This window comes from Triticum aestivum, chromosome 1B (genome assembly GCF_018294505.1).
Source record: "Triticum aestivum cultivar Chinese Spring chromosome 1B, IWGSC CS RefSeq v2.1, whole genome shotgun sequence".
Taxonomy (NCBI): domain Eukaryota; kingdom Viridiplantae; phylum Streptophyta; class Magnoliopsida; order Poales; family Poaceae; genus Triticum; species Triticum aestivum.
Window position 1 is genome coordinate 519589629 of NC_057795.1, and position 18422 is coordinate 519608050.

The window sequence follows — 18422 nt, forward strand, 5'->3', positions numbered from 1 at the left end:
GCCATGTATTCTGCTTCACATGTAGATCCCGCCACGACGCTTTGCTTGCAACTGCACCAGCTTACTGCCCCACCATTCAAAATATACACGTATCCGGTTTGTGACTTAGAGTCATCCAGATCTGTGTCGAAGCTAGCGTCGACGTAACCCTTTACGACGAGCTCTTCGTCACCTCCAAAAACGAGAAACATATCCTTAGTCCTCTTCAGGTACTTCAGGATATTCTTGACCGCTGTCCAGTGTTCCTTGCCGGGATTACTTTGGTACTTTCCTACCAAACTTACGGCAAGGCTTACATCAGGTCTGGTACACAGCATGGCATACATAATAGACCCTATGGCTGAGGCATAGGGGATGACACTCATCTCTTCTATATCTTCTGCCGTGGTCGGGCATTGAGCCGAGCTCAATCTCACACCTTGCAATACAGGCAAGAACCCTTTCTTGGACTGATCCATATTGAACTTCTTCAATATCTTATCAAGGTATGTGCTTTGTGAAAGACCTATGAGGCGTCTTGATCTATCCCTATAGATCTTGATGCCTAATATGTAAGCAGCTTCTCCAAGGTCCTTCATTGAAAAACACTTATTCAAGTAGGCCTTAATGCTGTCCAAAAGTTCTATATCATTTCCCATCAAAAGTATGTCATCTACATATAATATGAGAAATGCTACAGAGCTCCCACTCACTTTCTTGTAAACGCAGGCTTCTCCATAAGTCTGCATAAACCCAAACGCTTTGATCATCTCATCAAAGCGAATGTTCCAACTCCGAGATGCTTGCACCAGCCCATAAATGGATCGCTGGAGCTTGCATACCTTGTTAGCATTCTCGGGATCGACAAAACCTTCCGGCTGCATCATATACAGTTCTTCCTTAAGATAGCCGTTAAGGAATGCCGTTTTGACGTCCATTTGCCATATCTCATAATCATAGTATGCGGCAATTGCTAACATGATTCGGACGGACTTCAGCTTCGCTACGGGAGAGAAAGTCTCATCGTAGTCAACCCCTTGAACTTGCCGATAACCCTTAGCGACAAGTCGAGCTTTATAGATGGTAACATTACCATCCGCGTCCGTCTTCTTCTTAAAGATCCATTTATTTTCTATCGCTCGCCGATCATCGGGCAAGTCTGTCAAAGTCCATACTTTGTTTTCATACATGGATTCTATCTCGGATTGCATGGCTTCAAGCCATTTGTTGGAATCTGGGCCCGCCATCGCTTCTTCATAGTTCGAAGGTTCACCGTTGTCTAACAACATGATTTCCAGGACAGGGTTGCCATACCACTCTGGTGTGGAACGTGTCCTTGTAGACCTACGAAGTTCAGTAGTAACTTGATCCGAAGTACCTTGATCATCATCATTAACTTCCTCTTCAGTTGGTGCTGGCACCACAGGAACATCTTCCTGAGCTGCGCTACTTACCGGTTCAAGAGGTAGTACTTCATCAAGTTCCACTTTCCTCCCACTTACTTCTCTCGAGAGAAACTCTTTCTCCAGAAAGGACCCGTTCTTGGCAACAAAGATCTTGCCTTCGGATCTGAGGTAGAAGGTATACCCAATGGTTTCCTTAGGGTATCCTATGAAGACGCATTTTTCCGACTTGGGTTCGAGCTTTTCAGGTTGAAGTTTCTTGACATAAGCATCGCATCCCCAAACTTTTAGAAACGACAGCTTAGGTTTCTTCCCAAACCATAATTCATACGGTGTCGTCTCAACGGATTTAGACGGTGCCCTATTTAAAGTGAATGTAGCTGTCTCTAGAGCGTATCCCCAAAAAGATAGCGGTAAATCGGTAAGAGACATCATAGATCGCACCATATCCAATAAAGTGCGATTACGATGTTCGGACACACCGTTACGCTGAGGTGTTCCAGGCGGCGTGAGTTGTGAAACGATTCCACATTTCCTTAAGTGCGTACCAAATTCGTGACTTAAATATTCTCCTCCACGATCTGATCGTAAGAACTTTATCTTTCGGTCACGTTGATTCTCTACCTCATTCTGAAATTCCTTGAACTTTTCAAAGGTCTCAGACTTGTGTTTCATCAAGTAGACATACCCATATCTACTCAAGTCGTCAGTGAGAGTGAGAACATAACGATATCCTCCGCGAGCCTCAACGCTCATTGGACCGCACACATCAGTATGTATGATTTCCAATAAGTTGGTTGCTCGCTCCATTGTTCCGGAGAACGGAGTCTTGGTCATTTTGCCCATGAGGCATGGTTCGCATGTGTCAAATGATTCATAATCGAGAGACTCTAAAAGTCCATCAGCATGGAGCTTCTTCATGCGCTTGACACCAATGTGACCAAGGCGGCAGTGCCACAAGTATGTGGGACTATCGTTATCAACTTTACATCTTTTGGTATTCACACTATGAATATGTGTAACATCACGTTCGAGATTCATTAAGAATAAACCATTGACCATCGGGGCATGACCATAAAACATATCTCTCATATAAATAGAACAACCATTATTCTCGGATTTAAATGAGTAGCCATCTCGTATTAAACGAGATCCAGATACAATGTTCATGCTCAAAGCTGGCACTAAATAACAATTATTGAGGTTTAAAACTAATCCCGTAGGTAAATGTAGAGGTAGCGTGCCGACGGCGATCACATCGACCTTGGAACCATTCCCGACGCGCATCGTCACCTCGTCCTTCGCCAGTCTCCGCTTATTCCGCAGCTCCTGCTTTGAGTTACAAATATGAGCAACCGCACCGGTATCAAATACCCAGGAGCTACTACGAGTACTGGTAAGGTACACATCAATTACATGTATATCACATATACCTTTGGTGTTGCCGGCCTTCTTGTCCGCTAAGTATTTGGGGCAGTTCCGCTTCCAGTGTCCGCTTCCCTTGCAATAAAAGCACTCAGTCTCAGGCTTGGGTCCATTCTTTGGCTTCTTCCCGGCAACTGGCTTACCGGGCGCGGCAACTCCCTTGCCGTCCTTCTTGAAGTTCTTCTTACCCTTGCCTTTCTTGAACTTAGTGGTTTTATTCACCATCAACACTTGATGTTCCTTTTTTATCTCTACCTCTGCTGATTTCAGCATTGAATATACCTCAGGAATGGTCTTTTCCACCCCCTGCATATTGAAGTTCATCACAAAGCTCTTGTAGCTCGGTGGAAGTGACTGAAGGATTCTGTCAATAACCGCGTCATCCAGGAGATTAACTCCCAGCTGAGTCAAGCGGTTGTGCAACCCAGACATTTTGAGTATGTGCTCACTGATAGAACTATTTTCCTCCATCTTACAACTGAAGAACTTGTCGGAGACTTCATATCTCTCGACCTGGGCATGAGCTTGAAAAACCATTTTCATCTCTTCGAACATCTCATATGCTCCATGTTGCTCAAAACGCTTTTGGAGCCCCGGTTCCAAGCTGTAAAGCATGCCGCACTAAACGAGGGAGTAATCATCAGCACAAGACTGCCAAGCGTTCATAACGTCTTGGTTCTCTAGGATGGGTGCTTCACCTAGCGGTGCTTCTAAGACATAATCTTTCTTCGCAGCTATGAGGATGATCCTCAGGTTCCGGACCCAGTTCGTATAGTTGCTGCCATCATCTTTCAGCTTGGTTTTCTCTAGGAACGCATTGAAGTTGAGGTGGACATGAGCGTTGGCCATTTGATCTACAAAAGATTTTTAGACTAAGTTCATGATAATTAAGTTCATCTAATCAAATTATTTAATGAACTCCCACTCAGATTAGACATCCCTCTAGTCATCTAAGTGATACATGATCCGAGTCGACTAGGCCGTGTCCGATCATCACGTGAGACGGACTAGTCATCATCGGTGAACATCTCCATGTTAATCGTATCTTCCATACGACTCATGTTCGACCTTTCGGTCTCTTGTGTTCCGAGGCCATGTCTGTACATGCTAGGCTCGTCAAGTTAACCTAAGTGTTTATGCATGTGTAAATCTGTCTTACACCCGTTGTATGTGAACGTTAGAATCTATCACACCCGATCATCACGTGGTGCTTCGAAACAACGAACTTTCGCAACGGCGCACAGTTAGGGGGAACACTTTCTTGAAATTATTATGAGGGATCATCTTATTTACTACCGTCGTTCTAAGTAAACAAGATGCAAAAACATGATAAACATCACATGCAATCAAATAGTGACATGATATGGCCAATATCATATAGCTCCTTTAATCTCCATCTTCGGGGCTCCATGATCATCTTCGTCACCAGCATGACACCATGATCTCCATCATCATGATCTTCATCATCGTGTCTCCATGAAGTTTCTCGCCAACTATTACTTCTACTACTATGGCTAACGGTTTAGCAATAAAGTAAAGTAATTACATGGCGTTTAATCATTGACACGCAGGTCATACAATAAATAAGACAACTCCTATGGCTCATGCCGGTTGTCATACTCATCGACATGCAAGTCGTGATTCCTATTACAAGAACATGATCTCATACATCACATATATATCATTCATCACAACTTTTGGCCATATCACATCACAAGGCACATGCTGCAAAAACAAGTTAGACGTCCTCTAATTCTTGTTGCATGTTTTTACGTGGCTGCAATAGGGTTCTAGCAAGAACGTTTTATTACCTACGTAAAAGCCACAACATGATTTGCCAACTTCTATTTACCCTTCATAAGGACCCTTTTCATCGAATCCGCTCCAACTAAAGTGGGAGAGACAGACACCTGCTAGCCACCTTATGCAACTAGTGCATGTCAATCGGTGGAACCTGTCTCACGTAAGCGCACGTGTAAGGTCGGTCCGGGCCGCTTCATCCCACGATACCGCTGAAACAAAATAAGACTAGTAGTGGCAAGAAAGTTGACAACATCTACGCCCACAACAAATTGTGTTCTACTCGTGCAAAGAGAACTACGCATAGACCTAGCTCATGATGCCACTGTTGGGGAACGTTGCAGAAAATAAAAAATTTCTACGCTTCACCAAGATCAATCTATGAGTTCATCTAGCAACGAGAGAGAGGAGTGCATCTACATACCCTTGTAGATCGCGAGCGGAAGCGTTCAAGAGAACGGGGTTGAGGGAGTTGTACTCGTCGTGATCCAAATCACCGATGATCCTAGTGCTGAACGGACAGCACCTCCGCGTTCAACACATGTACGGTTGGGGAAGACGTCTCCTCCTTCTTGATCCAGCAAGGGGGAAGGAGAGGTTGATGGAGATCCAGCAGCACGACGGCGTGGTGGTGGATGCAGCAGCGATCTCGGCAGGGCTTCGCCAAGCTTCAGCGAGAGGGAGAGGTGGTGCGTGGGGAGAGGGAGGCGCCAAGAGCATGGGTGCGGCTGCCCTCCCTCCCCCCTCTTTATATAGGCCCCCTGGGGGGCGCCGGCCCTAGGAGATCCAATCTCCAAGGGGGCAGCGGCCAAGGGGGGTGGCTTGCCCCCCAAGCCAAGTGGAGGCGCCCCCACCCCTAGGGTTTCCAACCCTAGGCGCAGGGGGGCCCAAAGGGGGGGGGGCGCACCAGCTGACCAGGGGCTGGTTCCCCTCCCACTTCAGCCCATGGGGCCCTCTGGGATAGGTGGCCCCACTCGGTGGACTCCCGAGACCCTTCCGGTGGTCCTGGTACAATAACGGCGACCCCCGAAACTTTCCCGATGGCCGAAACTTGACTTCCTATATATAATTCTTTACATCCGGACCATTTCGGAACTCCTCATGACATCTAGGATCTCATCCGGGACTCCGAACAACTTTCGGGTTACTGCATACTCATATCTCTACAACCCTAGCGTCACCGAACCTTAAGTGTGTAGACCCTATGGGTTCGGGAGACATGCAGACATGACCGAGACGCCTCTCCGGTCAATAACCAACAGCGGGATCTGGATACCCATGTTGGCTCCCACATGCTCCTCGATGATCTCATCGAATGAACCACGATGTCGAGGATTCAATCAATCCTGTATACAATTCCCTTTGTCAATCGGTACGTTACTTGCCCGAGATTCGATCGTCGGTATCCCAATACCTCGTTTAATCTCGTTACCGGCAAGTCACTTTACTCGTACCGTAATGCATGATCCCGTGACCAGACACTTGGTCACATTGAGCTCATTATGATGATGCATTACCGAGTGGGCCAGAGATACCTCTCCATCATACGGAGTGACAAATCCCAGTCTCGATTCGTGCCAACCCAACAGACACTTTCGGAGATACCCGTAGTGCACCTTTATAGTCACCCAGTTACGTTGTGACGTTTGGCACACCCAAAGCACTCCTACGGTATCCGGGAGTTGCACAATCTCATGGTCTAAGGAAATGATACTTGACATTTGGAAAAGCTCTAGCAAAACGAACTACACGATCTTTGTGCTACGCTTAGGATTGGGTCTTGTCCATCACATCATTCTCCTAATGATGTGATCCCGTTATCATTGACATCCAATGTCCATAGTCAGGAAACCATGACTACCTGTTGATCAACGAGCTAGTCAACTAGAGGCTCACTAGGGACATGTTGTGGTCTATGTATTCACACATGTATTACGATTTCCGGATAACACAATTATAGCATGAATAACAGACAATTATCATGAACAAAGAAATATAATAATAACCATTTTATTATTGCCTCTAGGGCATATTTCCAACAAAAACCGCATCTCATTTGGACTCTCCTAGCTCCCCCTACCTATAAATATGCCCTCTCCCCCGAAATTCTCGGTCCAAACCCTAGTCTTCCCCCGCCCGCCGCCGTCGGACACATCCGCTGCCGCCGGACATGTCCACCATCGCCCTCCCGGCCAATCCCACCTCACCACGTGGCCGACCGGCTCCTCTCCACCGCGCGGCCCGACCAGGCCCATCTGGGGCCCAGGCGAGCCCGGATCCGCCCGCCGCCGCCCGCGCCCACCTTGCCGGACTTCGCCGGAGCGCCCGCCTCCGCCGGTGACCATCGTCGCTGTGCGCCGCCTTAGCTCGCCTCGCCTCCTGCCCGCCGCGCAACTCCAACCGCCGCCGCCTCTAGCTCGCCTGTGTCGCCCCGCTGCTCCTCTGCCGCCCCGCATCGCATGACCCCGCCAACCGCCGGAGCCGCTGCCGGTCTCCGCAACCATTGCCGAGCTCCGCCGTCACCATGGGCGCCCGAGCTCGAAGCTCACGCCGCCGGCGTCCTGCGCCCCGTGCTCCGTCCACCGCGCCGCCACCCGCTGAGCTTGTCACCCCGCCGCCAACCGCCGCCGGATCCGCGCCCCCGGCTACCTCCTCGCCGGCCCCGGCCACTGCCACCTCGCCGGAGTTGCACCCTCGCCGGACCCATCCGGATCGGGACCAGATCCACCGGGCCCCGATCCAAACGCCTCCGCCCGTCCCTGCACCACTCTGTCCCAGTACCTCTCCGTCCCGTTTCTGCGAGGTTTTTTCCCACCAAGTCCCTGAAATCATCATATTATGTATGCATGTTTGTGTGGCTATATCTTTGTGCGTCTTTCTCCGTTTTGCATGCATAATATGTCAATTTGTTCAGATCTTGATGCTCTACATGATGTACAGATGGAGTAGTTTGCATTCATGTTGATGGTCATGTTGATGTCTTAATCTTCGTTGCAAAACTGCTAAGTGTTATAAACTGCTGGAATCTGCTGATTGTTAACATCATGTATGCATCTTGTGAGTAGTGTAATTTTGTCTCTGTTGATCCTATGATGATGATATTGATATGCACATGTTCTGCTCTTCATGCTCTACATGCTGGTTGCTGTTGCATGCTTGTTTGAGTTTTTATACATATCATAATCTCTGTTGCAAAAGTGCATGTTGTTGTTAACTGCTGGAAACTGTTATAACTTGCCTATTTGTCTTTTTTTATTTCTTTTTGTGTGATTTCCTTTTGAGCATCATGTCTACATGTTTTAGGAGCATAATTATGCCATCTTTACTTGGGTGCAATCCATGTATTTTGCTATGCCCTGTGGTGAGTGCAACAAGCTTGTGAAATGGGCTACTCGCTGTTAATGTTCTGCCAAGTCTGAATCTGTTATATCATGATGCCATGTTTGCTTGATGCTACCAATTAATCCATGCATAATCTGGAGATGCTTAGTTGACATGTTTTGTTGGCCATGTTATGCTCTATCATGCAATGCCTTTTGATGCCTCATGTAAGTCCTGTAGCATATGTTTTCATTGCCATGTTGTGAGCTTAATATTAGTTAACTTATGCCTCTTTTGGAGATGCTCCAATTGCATGTTTTGAAGTATGCTATAAGTACTATGTTCTCATGCCATGGTTGTTAATTTTTGGATATCATATGCCTCTGTTCCATGCTTGCAAACATGCTATGATAATGTTGCTGTTGTACACTTGCTGAAACTGTTTCAACATTCAATCTTGTCTTATTGGATCCTATTAATCCATGAGCCATATGCATATGATGCTTTGATGTTATTTTCTCTCTATTATGTGATCTTTGATGCCATTCCCTTGGTTGCTATGTATAGTTGTTGTAGTATCTTTGTTTCATGCCTCCAACATGCCATCATATTAACTCTACTCATGTTTATGCTCCTGTGTTATAAAGTTGCATTTTGCATTGATCATATTGGTTTAATCTTGATGCCTATGAACCCGAACCTTAATGATATTTGAAGTATGTTATCTGTACATGAAGTGCATGTTTAGCTTGTGTTCATATGATTCCTGTAGCATGTCATTTTGATGATTGCAAAGTGCCGACTTGCTATTTTGGGCAGATTGTTGTTATATCTTGTTTGGAGTGTGTGTTGAACCGTTGCTCTGTTTTGAGCATGCTCTATATGAAACTTGCTTAGAATTGTATGTAGTTTCACCATGTCATGTTGAATCCTTGTTTTGAGGTGTGTGCTTGATGTTTGTATGCATTTTTGCATCAATGCCATGTTTAACTTGTTTTGCTCATATCTTCTAGGCCATAGCTCCGAATTAAATGAACTTTATATGTAACTTGACTAGAATCTCATGTAGATCATCTTGGTGCACCTTAACTTGATGTTTAACAACTTCAACTTTGTGTTTTAATAAGATCTGGATCAATTTCGAAATTTGCATATGGGGACTTACCGGATTTGTTATATGTTGTTCCGGCCTCATTTAAGCTTGCTTTGATGAGTTGTTCTTGTATGCTTCATCTCTGTAAGTGCATCTAGTGCCCCTTAGTGATTTTGGTGTATTGAAGACTTATAGGTTAAGGGACTAATGAGTTTGTGAGTGTACACAGGTCTATAAGTCTATGAGGAGTTTGATATTTACAGTGAAAGTCGACCCCTAAAAATGAATATCTTCGACTGAAGATTTTGGTATTCCTGAAGACTTTCATGAAGACTTTGAAAGTGAAGAAATCGGTGTATCCGTGAAGACTTGATATTCATGTGAGGAATATGAAGCTTGAAGACTTTCGTTTTCATAGTTTTGTTTTTCTCTTTCTTGAGTCATAGGAAACACCGTACTGTTAAAGGGGGTTGAGGAAATACTAAGGAAAAATTTCCATGTGATGCTCAACTCAAAATCCTACACCTACCAATCCCTTCGAGTGAAGCCTTTGGAAATCTCATACAGTTCAGTCAATTTCTTCAGTGACAGAGACGAAGTTCTTCTGGTCGCTGAGGAATTTGTTCTGACTGAGGAGTTAGGAATTCGCCAGTGCGGATTGCCTACACAGTGAGGAACATGATAGCCCTGAGGAATTTGAGAGTCAAATTTCCAACTGTTGCTGTGCTGCGCGCGAGGTGTCCCAAAATATCTTATCCACCTAACGGTCATATCAGACAAGGGCATTTATGTCTTATCATGTCGGGCTGCTCCCTAGGCTATAAATAGCCGCCCCTACAACCACTAGCTGGTTGGCTGCTCCAAGAGAAACTAACACTTGTCATTTGAGAGCAACCCATCCTCCGAGGACTTTGGGCGAAAATCATCAAGTGAGGAAAAACCCAAACCCAAACACCTACAAACCCCAAAGTGATTGAGCATCACTGAAGAGATTGATCCTGCGTGGATCCGACGCTTGTTACCTTTGAAGACTGTGCTTCTTCTAGACGGTTAGGCGTCATGGTCTAGAGCATCCAAGAGGAATTGTGGATCACCGAGTGACCAAGTCTGTGAAGGTTTGGAAGTCGCCTGAAGACTTACCACGAGTGGTTGGACGAGGTCTGTATGACCTTAGTTCAAGGAGAATACGGTGAGGACTTGGTGTCCTGAGCTGCGTGCTCAGCGACTGGGTGTCCGGGACTGTGTGTCCTCGAGTTTAAATACTCAGCCGCTCCAACCAGACGTACAACTGAGACATCAGTTGGAACTGGTCTACCAAATCATTGTCTTCACCAACCTTACTGGTTCTATTTCCTCAACTCTTTCATTTCCTCATTACTGTGTTGAGTGATTGTTCATATATGTGTTTGAAGACTTTGACTGAAGACTTTGTTCAATTTCTTCAGTCTGTTTGTCTTCATCTTGTGTTATCCTGTGTTTACGCTTTCTGTACTCTGTGATTGTCTTCATTTCATCATGATGACCATGCCTGTATTCTGCTATGCTTACTTCTGAGTACTTATTCCGCTGCAAGTAGTTCTTCGCTAAGGAATTTCCTCACAAGCAAATTCCTCAGTGAAGAATTCATAAAAATCGCCTATTCACCCCCCCTCTAGTCGATATAACACACTTTCAATTGGTATCAGAGCAAGGTACTCCCTTGTTCTGTGTGATTTTTGTTTAACCACCTGGAGTTTTAGTTATGTCAACTGCAGGATTGAGGAACGTTTCATGCGCCATCTTTGACGGTCATGGGTATCCTTGGTGGAAGGCCATGATGAAAAAGCGACTCATGGCTATGGACAGTGAACCGTGGACCGTCACCGAGATCGGTCTTACCGATCTATGCAAGATGGCTGAGGCTGATGACATTCGCAAGTATACTCTACTTAACCTTACAGCGAAGGATGTCATCTGCTCAAGTCTGTCCCGAAATTAGTTCAGGAACGTCATGCATCTCAATCACACGAAGCTAATCTGGGACCGTCTCTCTGAGGTCTATGATGGACATCTTACTCATCATGATCCTTGGTTTGAGGATTACAAGGAATCTCTCAAGGAGATGACATTCGAACTAGAATCATCATTGTCCAACCCCTGCCTTATGGCAAACAGTGCTAAGGTAACCAAATGCTACCTATCCGAGTCTAGTGATGATGAATCTGGCGATGAATGTGGACCTAGCTATGTTAAACTTGCTTCCCTTGCCACTAAACAACAAAGAGCATTGGAAAAATTTCATTACATGCTAAATAAGAGCGATGATATGTTGGGTGAAGAAATGGATCAGTCAAAAGCCTTAGCTGAAAGTCTTCAGGGACTCCATTCCAAGTTTGATGATCTCCAAGGTCATCATAACACTCTCTTATCTGATCACGAGAAGCTTTCTCTTGAATTTCTTCAAAGAAAGCAAGATCTTGAGAAACTAAGAGTGAGTTATGAAGATCTTCAGAAGGAGCGTGATTCATTACTTGCTCAAGAAATCAGCGCTACTCAAGAAGAATTTGTTCCTCCATGCTTAAAGTGCACTGAACGTGAATCTGCTAATTCTTCACCTGAATGTTCAAATGCTTCAACTGTTACAAATTCTTCACCTATCTCTGCTATCACTAATTCCTCATCTGAGGACATTGCTAGTACTACTAATGATGCAGGGCTGAAGGAATTGTACACGATAGGCATGTACAAAAGCCTCAAAGGGCATCAGATTCTTTGTGATGTGCTCAAAAAGCAGATCCTCAACAGAAACCCTAGGAAATAGGGTATTGCCTTTGAGAGGAAACTCAATGCTGATGGAACATATTGGAAGCCTGAGCAGTACCCCAAAACCTCATGGGTTGCTGCAAAGGGACCTCCAGTTGATCCATCTAACTTATCTGGCTTTACATGTGAATCTCCTCATTCTTCTCATGAGTCATTTGACTCCAACTATAAACTGTTCAAAAATCAGAATGGTGAAGTATTTGCTAGATATGTTGGGACTAAATGTAGGAACGGTTCCCCTATGAAGAAAATTTGGGTTCCCAAAAGTTATGTTGAAAGTCTTCAGGTGAATGTCCTCATGACACCACCTGTGAAGAATAGGAACCCCAGATCAAACTCTTCATGTGGACCAAATTCTTCATATGGATCCAAGTCCTCATATGGATCAAATTCCTCAAATGGATCAAAGTCCTCATATGATTATCATCATGCTAGGAACTTTGTTTTGCAGGGTAGAGCTAAGGGCTATGAATATGCGCATTATTCTTCAAATCATTATGTTCATAAGTCCTCGAAGAATTTCTCTGCTTATTCATATGCTTACCCTAACCCCTCTTATGTGAAACAAAATGGATTGGCTTCTATGCCACCATTCTCATATGGTGCCCGCAAAGTGATGAACTCTTTGCCACCCCTTCAGATGTGGGTGGTGAAGAAAAATAACTAATTTCTTCTGCAGGGTCAGGTCTCCAGACGTGCTTTAAAGTCTGATGAATTTGCTGGGGGCCTGACAAAAATGCCTGAAAGGACGCAAGCGAATCATGATGAAATGAACTTTCATTTCACACGTCCTCACACTGCTTATCTGTGCTATTGCTTAATGAAATTGAACTGATGAATTTGACATCATATTCTTCACTGATGAAGTATATGAGTTTGTAAGATGCACTAATTCATCTGCAGGATGATCAGCCCAAAGCAAACGAGTGGGTCCTCGATAGTGGATGTACAAATCACATGACTAGTGACAAGAATCTATTGGTGGATGCTCCTTTATCACCGTCACATCTGAAGCATATCATCTTCGCTGACAAAGGCAAAAGTCAGGTATTGGGTCTAGGTAAGGTTGCGATCTCAAAGGATCGACACATGGACAAAGTCATGCTTGTCAAGTCCTTAGGATACAACCTCACGTCTGTCTCAATGTGTTGTGATCTTAATATGGTTGTTGTCTTTGGCAAGTATCGTTGTGTTGTGATCATGGAAGCTGACCATTCCAAAGTCTTTGAAGGCTTTAGGAGAGGAGATCTGTATATTGTTGATTTCTCTACAGGACCACAACCAGCCGTGTGCTTACTTGCAAAAGCTTCAAAAGGCTGGCTATGGCATCGACGACTTGGTCATGCTGGCATGAGGAATATGAACACGCTTGCGAAGAAGAAGCATGTCATTGGCATTGAGAATGTCAAATTCCTCAAGGATCACTTATGCGGAGCTTGTGAAGCTGGAAAGATGACAAAGGCCAAGCATCCAGCGAAGACTATCATGACCACTACTCGTCCATTTGAATTGCTTCACATGGATCTCTTTGGTCCTAATCATTATTCTGATGTTTCAAATGATGCATCTCTATATGGCTTTGTTATTGTTGATGACTATTCTCGTTACACATGGGTACACATTGTCACTTACAAACATGAAGTGCAGGAAATATTCAAACGATTTTCCTCGAGGGCTTCAACCAACTTTGGTGTGAAGATCAAGCACATCAGAACTGACAATGGGACCGATTTCAAGAATTCTTGTCTTGATGGCTATCTTGATGAACTTGGTATTACTCATGAGTTATCTACTCCTTATACTCAGCAGAATGGCGTCGTAGAGTGCAAGAACAGAACCCTCGCTAAAATGGCTCATACTATGCTTGATGAATACAAGACGCCTCGTCGTTTCTAGATTGAGGCAATTGATACTGCGTCTCACGTGATCAATCAGGTATATCTTCACAAATTCTTCAAGAAGACTGCCTATGAACTCCTCACTGACAAGAAATCCAATGTGAGTTATTTCAAAGTCTTCGGTGCTAAATGTTGGATTAGAGATCCTCATCACAATGCTAAATTTGCACCGAAAGCACATGAAGGTTTTATGCTTGGTTACGAAAAGGACTCGCACACCTACAGAGTCTTCAACAACGTTCTTCACAAGGTTGTTGAAACTGTAGATGTGCGGTTCAATGAAACTAATGGCTCGCAAAGAGAGCACCTACCTTCTGTGATAGATGAACCAGCACCTGGGGATTCTATCAAGTTCAAGGCTACTGAGGATGTCATTCCTATCGAAGAATCAACTGAAGAATTCATTCCAGAACGTGAAGAAAATCAAGCTGATGCACCTGAGGAAAATGCTGAAGAAAATGGTGCTGAAGAAAATGCTGATCAAATTCCTCAACGACAGCCAGCCCATCCTCGCATTGCAAAAGAAGTGCAAGTGGAAAAGATCATCGATGACATTCGAGCACCAGGTCCTCTCACACGCTCAAAAGCTTCACATTTATCTAACTTTTGTGGGCACTATGCTTTTGTCTCCATCACAGAGCCCACTAAGGTAGATGAAGCATTTCTGGAGCCTGAGTGGATTCAGGCCATGCAAGAAGAATTACATCAGTTCGAGCTCAACAATGTCTGGGAACTGGTCAAATGTCCAGATCCTCGCAAGCATAATATCATTGGCACAAAGTGGATCTACCGTAACAAGCAAGATGAAAATGGCCTTGTGGTGAGGAATAAGGCACGACTTGTAGCTCAAGGCTACACACAGGTTGAAGGAATTGATTTCGATGAAACTTTTGCACCTGTTGCTAGACTTGAGGCTATTCGCATATTACTTGCTTATGCTAACCATCACTGTCGGTGTCAAAACTGGCGGATCTCGGGTAGGGGGTCCCAAACTGTGCGTCTAGGCGGATGGTAACAGGAGACAAGGGACACGATGTTTTACCCAGGTTCGGGCCCTCTTGATGGAGGTAAAACCCTACGTCCTGCTTGATTAATATTGATGATGTGTGTTACAAGAGTAGATCTACCACGAGATCAAGGAGGCTAAACCCTAGAAGCTAGCCTATGGTATGATTGTTGTTCGTCCTACGGACTAAAGCCATCCGGTTTATATAGACACTGGAGAGGGCTAGGGTTACACAGAGTTGGTTACAATGGTAGGAGATCTACATATCCGTATCGCCAAGCTTGCCTTCCACGCCAAGGAAAGTCCCATCCGGACACGGGACGAAGTCTTCAATCTTGTATCTTCTTAGTCTTGGAGTCCGGCCAATGATGATAGTTCGGCTATCCACACACCCCTAGTCCAGGACTCCCTCAGTAGCCCCTGAACCAGGCTTCAATGACGACGAGTCCGGCGCGCATATTGTCTTCGGCATTGCAAGGCGGGTTCCTCCTCCGAATAATTTATAGAAGATTGTGAACACCAGGATAGTGTCCGGCTCTGCAAAATAAATTCCATGTACCACCATAGAGAGAATAATATTTATAAAAGTTCAATCTGCTGGCGTATTTGGTGGCGTGACGTCACTCCACTACCAAGCCTTTACTTGAATCGTTTTTATTATACCACCTCAGCGCGTTTAGCGAAGCGGTTTCCTTGGCATGTCTTGTCGAAGCAGAGATCGTGTTCCCCTTATTCTGGGATTCTCATAAATACGGACGTGGGTAACCCAACCGCGCCCGTTGCCACGCCCCCTCCATCGAAGGCGGGTTCCAAACGGTCACGGGGACGGCTCTTGGTATTCTTCCTCTTTATAATGAGACCAAGGCCCATTCTTTTTCTTCAATCCTCAATCGAATCCGCCCCTCGCCCCGAGTTCCAACACCCAGGGCTCCAGATTTGGGTACCTTCGACCTTTGACAATGTCCGGCTCCGACCTACGAGGCCGGTGGATGCCCTCTTCCGTCACGGAAGAAGACGTGCTAAAGCTGAGAGACGCCAGGTACTTGACCTACGAGATTTCGCATAGGTTGCCTGCCCGAGGGCAAGTTATTCCTACTCCCGAGCCCGGCGAGAGCGTCGTGTTCGTGTCTCACCTCCGTCGGGGTTTAGGCTTCCCGATGGATCCCTTCGTGAGGGGGCTCATGTTTTACTATGGGCTGGAATTCCATGACTTGGCTCCGGAGTCCATCCTCCACATCTCATCATTCATTGTCGTCTGCGAAGCCTTCCTCCGCACTACCCCTCACTTCGGCTTGTGGCTCAAAACCTTCAACGTGGAGCCGAAGATGATTGAGGGGCGTCAGGCAGAGTGCGGCGGGGCGGTTATAAGCAAGAGGGCCGATGCTCCATGGCCCGAGGGCTCTTTTCAGGAGGAGCTCGGCTTGTGGCAACAGGAGTGGTTCTATATCACCGCTCCCAGGGGCAGCAGGCAGAGGCCGCCGCCCGTCTTCCGCTCGGGCCCTCCACAATGGTTGACGTCATGGGTCAACAAGGGGCTTAACTGGGGGCCGTCCAAAGACGTACCCCTGTTGCAGGACCGGATTCGAGGCCTCCAAGAAAGGGAGATTAATCTGGTCGTAGTGGCACAGGTTATGCTGATTCGGCGCCTTCTGCCCTGCAAACGTCGCCCCCTCCGCCTGTGGGAATTTATTTCGGAGGGGCCACGAGCTCTCCAACACTTCATGGGTTTGACACTCGCGGAGATGTACAAACTGTTCTTCGGATCGCAAGAGATGCGTTCGGATTTGACCGAGGACGCTGGCCTAAGCTGCAATCACCCGGATACTCAAGTAAGTAGCCCTGTGTCCGGACATATTGTCCATTTATTTATCATGGGTTTGCCTTTTAACCAGCTATCTCTTGGACAGGAGTGGATAGCGCAAGCAAAACTGATACGGTGTCCGCCCCCCCTCCCTGAGACCACGCCGGATCCCGTGTTAGTCAAAATGTTGGAGGTTGCGCCTTCGGAGGAGAGCGAAGGGGGGCACAAGGAAATTACTACCTCTACCAAGGAGGCCTTCAATAAGGGGGGAATCGAGAATCCCTCCTTCTAGGGGGAGAAGAGGACCGCTTCCGAAGACCCGGAGGCCAAGGCCTCAAAGCGGGGAAGGAAATCTGCGCCGGAAGGTCCGGCGCCGGGAAGAGCCCCGGCCGCACAGTCTCCCCAGAGGAGTCAGCCCTCTAGCGAGCTGTAAGTAAAAAGGGGAAATTTTGTAATAGGGGACGCCCCTGTATTATTTCCAAAGGTAACCAAAGTTTGCACCTTGCAGTTCGGATCTTAGCCCATCTCAGCAGAGCTCATCTTCGGGGGACCTTTGTTCGGAGATGATGGAAAGCGAGACGCCTCCATCTGCCACCCCGTCGGGCGGGGCGGACGACCCTGAGGTGTCGTCACGGAGGGTCTCCCCGAGTCCGGAGGGGCCGGAGAGTTCGTCACCCATTGGAGTACGGCCGGTGGAGCTGCAGGATTTGCTCAAGAGGGCGTCTATCTCAGAAGATCACCGCACATTAATGAGTATGGTGATTGAGAGGATCTCATCCGCCGAAAGCGGGTTGTATGAGGCCGTCGGAAGTTTGCTGACGGGGTTTGAGGTACGCAAAAAATGACATACCTTTTGACAGTTTTGCACATGGAGTGCGCCCTGTATAGATAGTAGCCCCTGAGACTTGGTATGCTGTAGAAAGCGACAGCGTGCCAAGGATCATAATCTCAGTTACAGAATGTCGCCTTTCCTATGCAGGTGGAGGAAAGTTCGGTGGCCAGCCGGACTGATGGAGTTGCTGAACTGAAGAGGCAACTCGATGTTGCGGATGCGGACATCGCGCTGGTCAATAAACGACTTGATGATTCACAAGGTAGGTGGTTGCTCCGCGGTCGCCTAGTAAGGGAGCTGACGCCCATTCCTTACAATTTGTATGCTTGATGCAGATGGTGCCGCTGCTGTGGAAGACCTTCGAGCAGAGCTTGCTCGAGCCAAGGAGCAAGCCAGGAAAAGTGATGCGGCTGCCTCGAAGGCAGCGGAAGAGCTAAAAGCCGAAAAGGCTGCTCACTGTCGAAGCAGGGAAGAGATGGCAGGAATGGCCTTGAAATTAAAAGATGCTACCGACCGTTGTGAGGTTCTTGAAGGAGAACGCCGAGTGGAACAAGAGGGCCTGAAGAAGGCCGCCGCCAAAGTCAAGGATGCCCGGAGTGCGATGCAGGCTATGAAGGAGGAACTGCGTCAAGCCGGAGACATTGCGGCTGGAAAGCCCTTTCTTCTGCGTAGGAAGTTCACGGATCCGGAGTATGCTCAGCTGGGCCAGTTGTGTGGTGCGGAGGATCCTTATCTGGATTTGGCGGCGAGTGCGGCGGACGCAGTCGTGCACTTCCGAAGCCAGAAGGATCACGAAATGGAAGAGCTTTACTGGTCTCAATTCCATAGTCCGGAGCGTCCACTTCCGTTGACTGATCGGCTAGCTGAGTGGGCTGAGCTGAATAGATTGTCCGGACTTGCCATGACGGATGTGGTCGCTCATCTATGGCCGGAAAGGCCCAAGCCGAAGAGTTATTTTGGCTTGTTGCAGCAATTCCTTGGGGCGGTGCCGCATATCAAGGCGATGAAGCGGTCGGCATGCATAGAAGGTGCACGGATGGCTCTCGCCCATGTGAAAACATA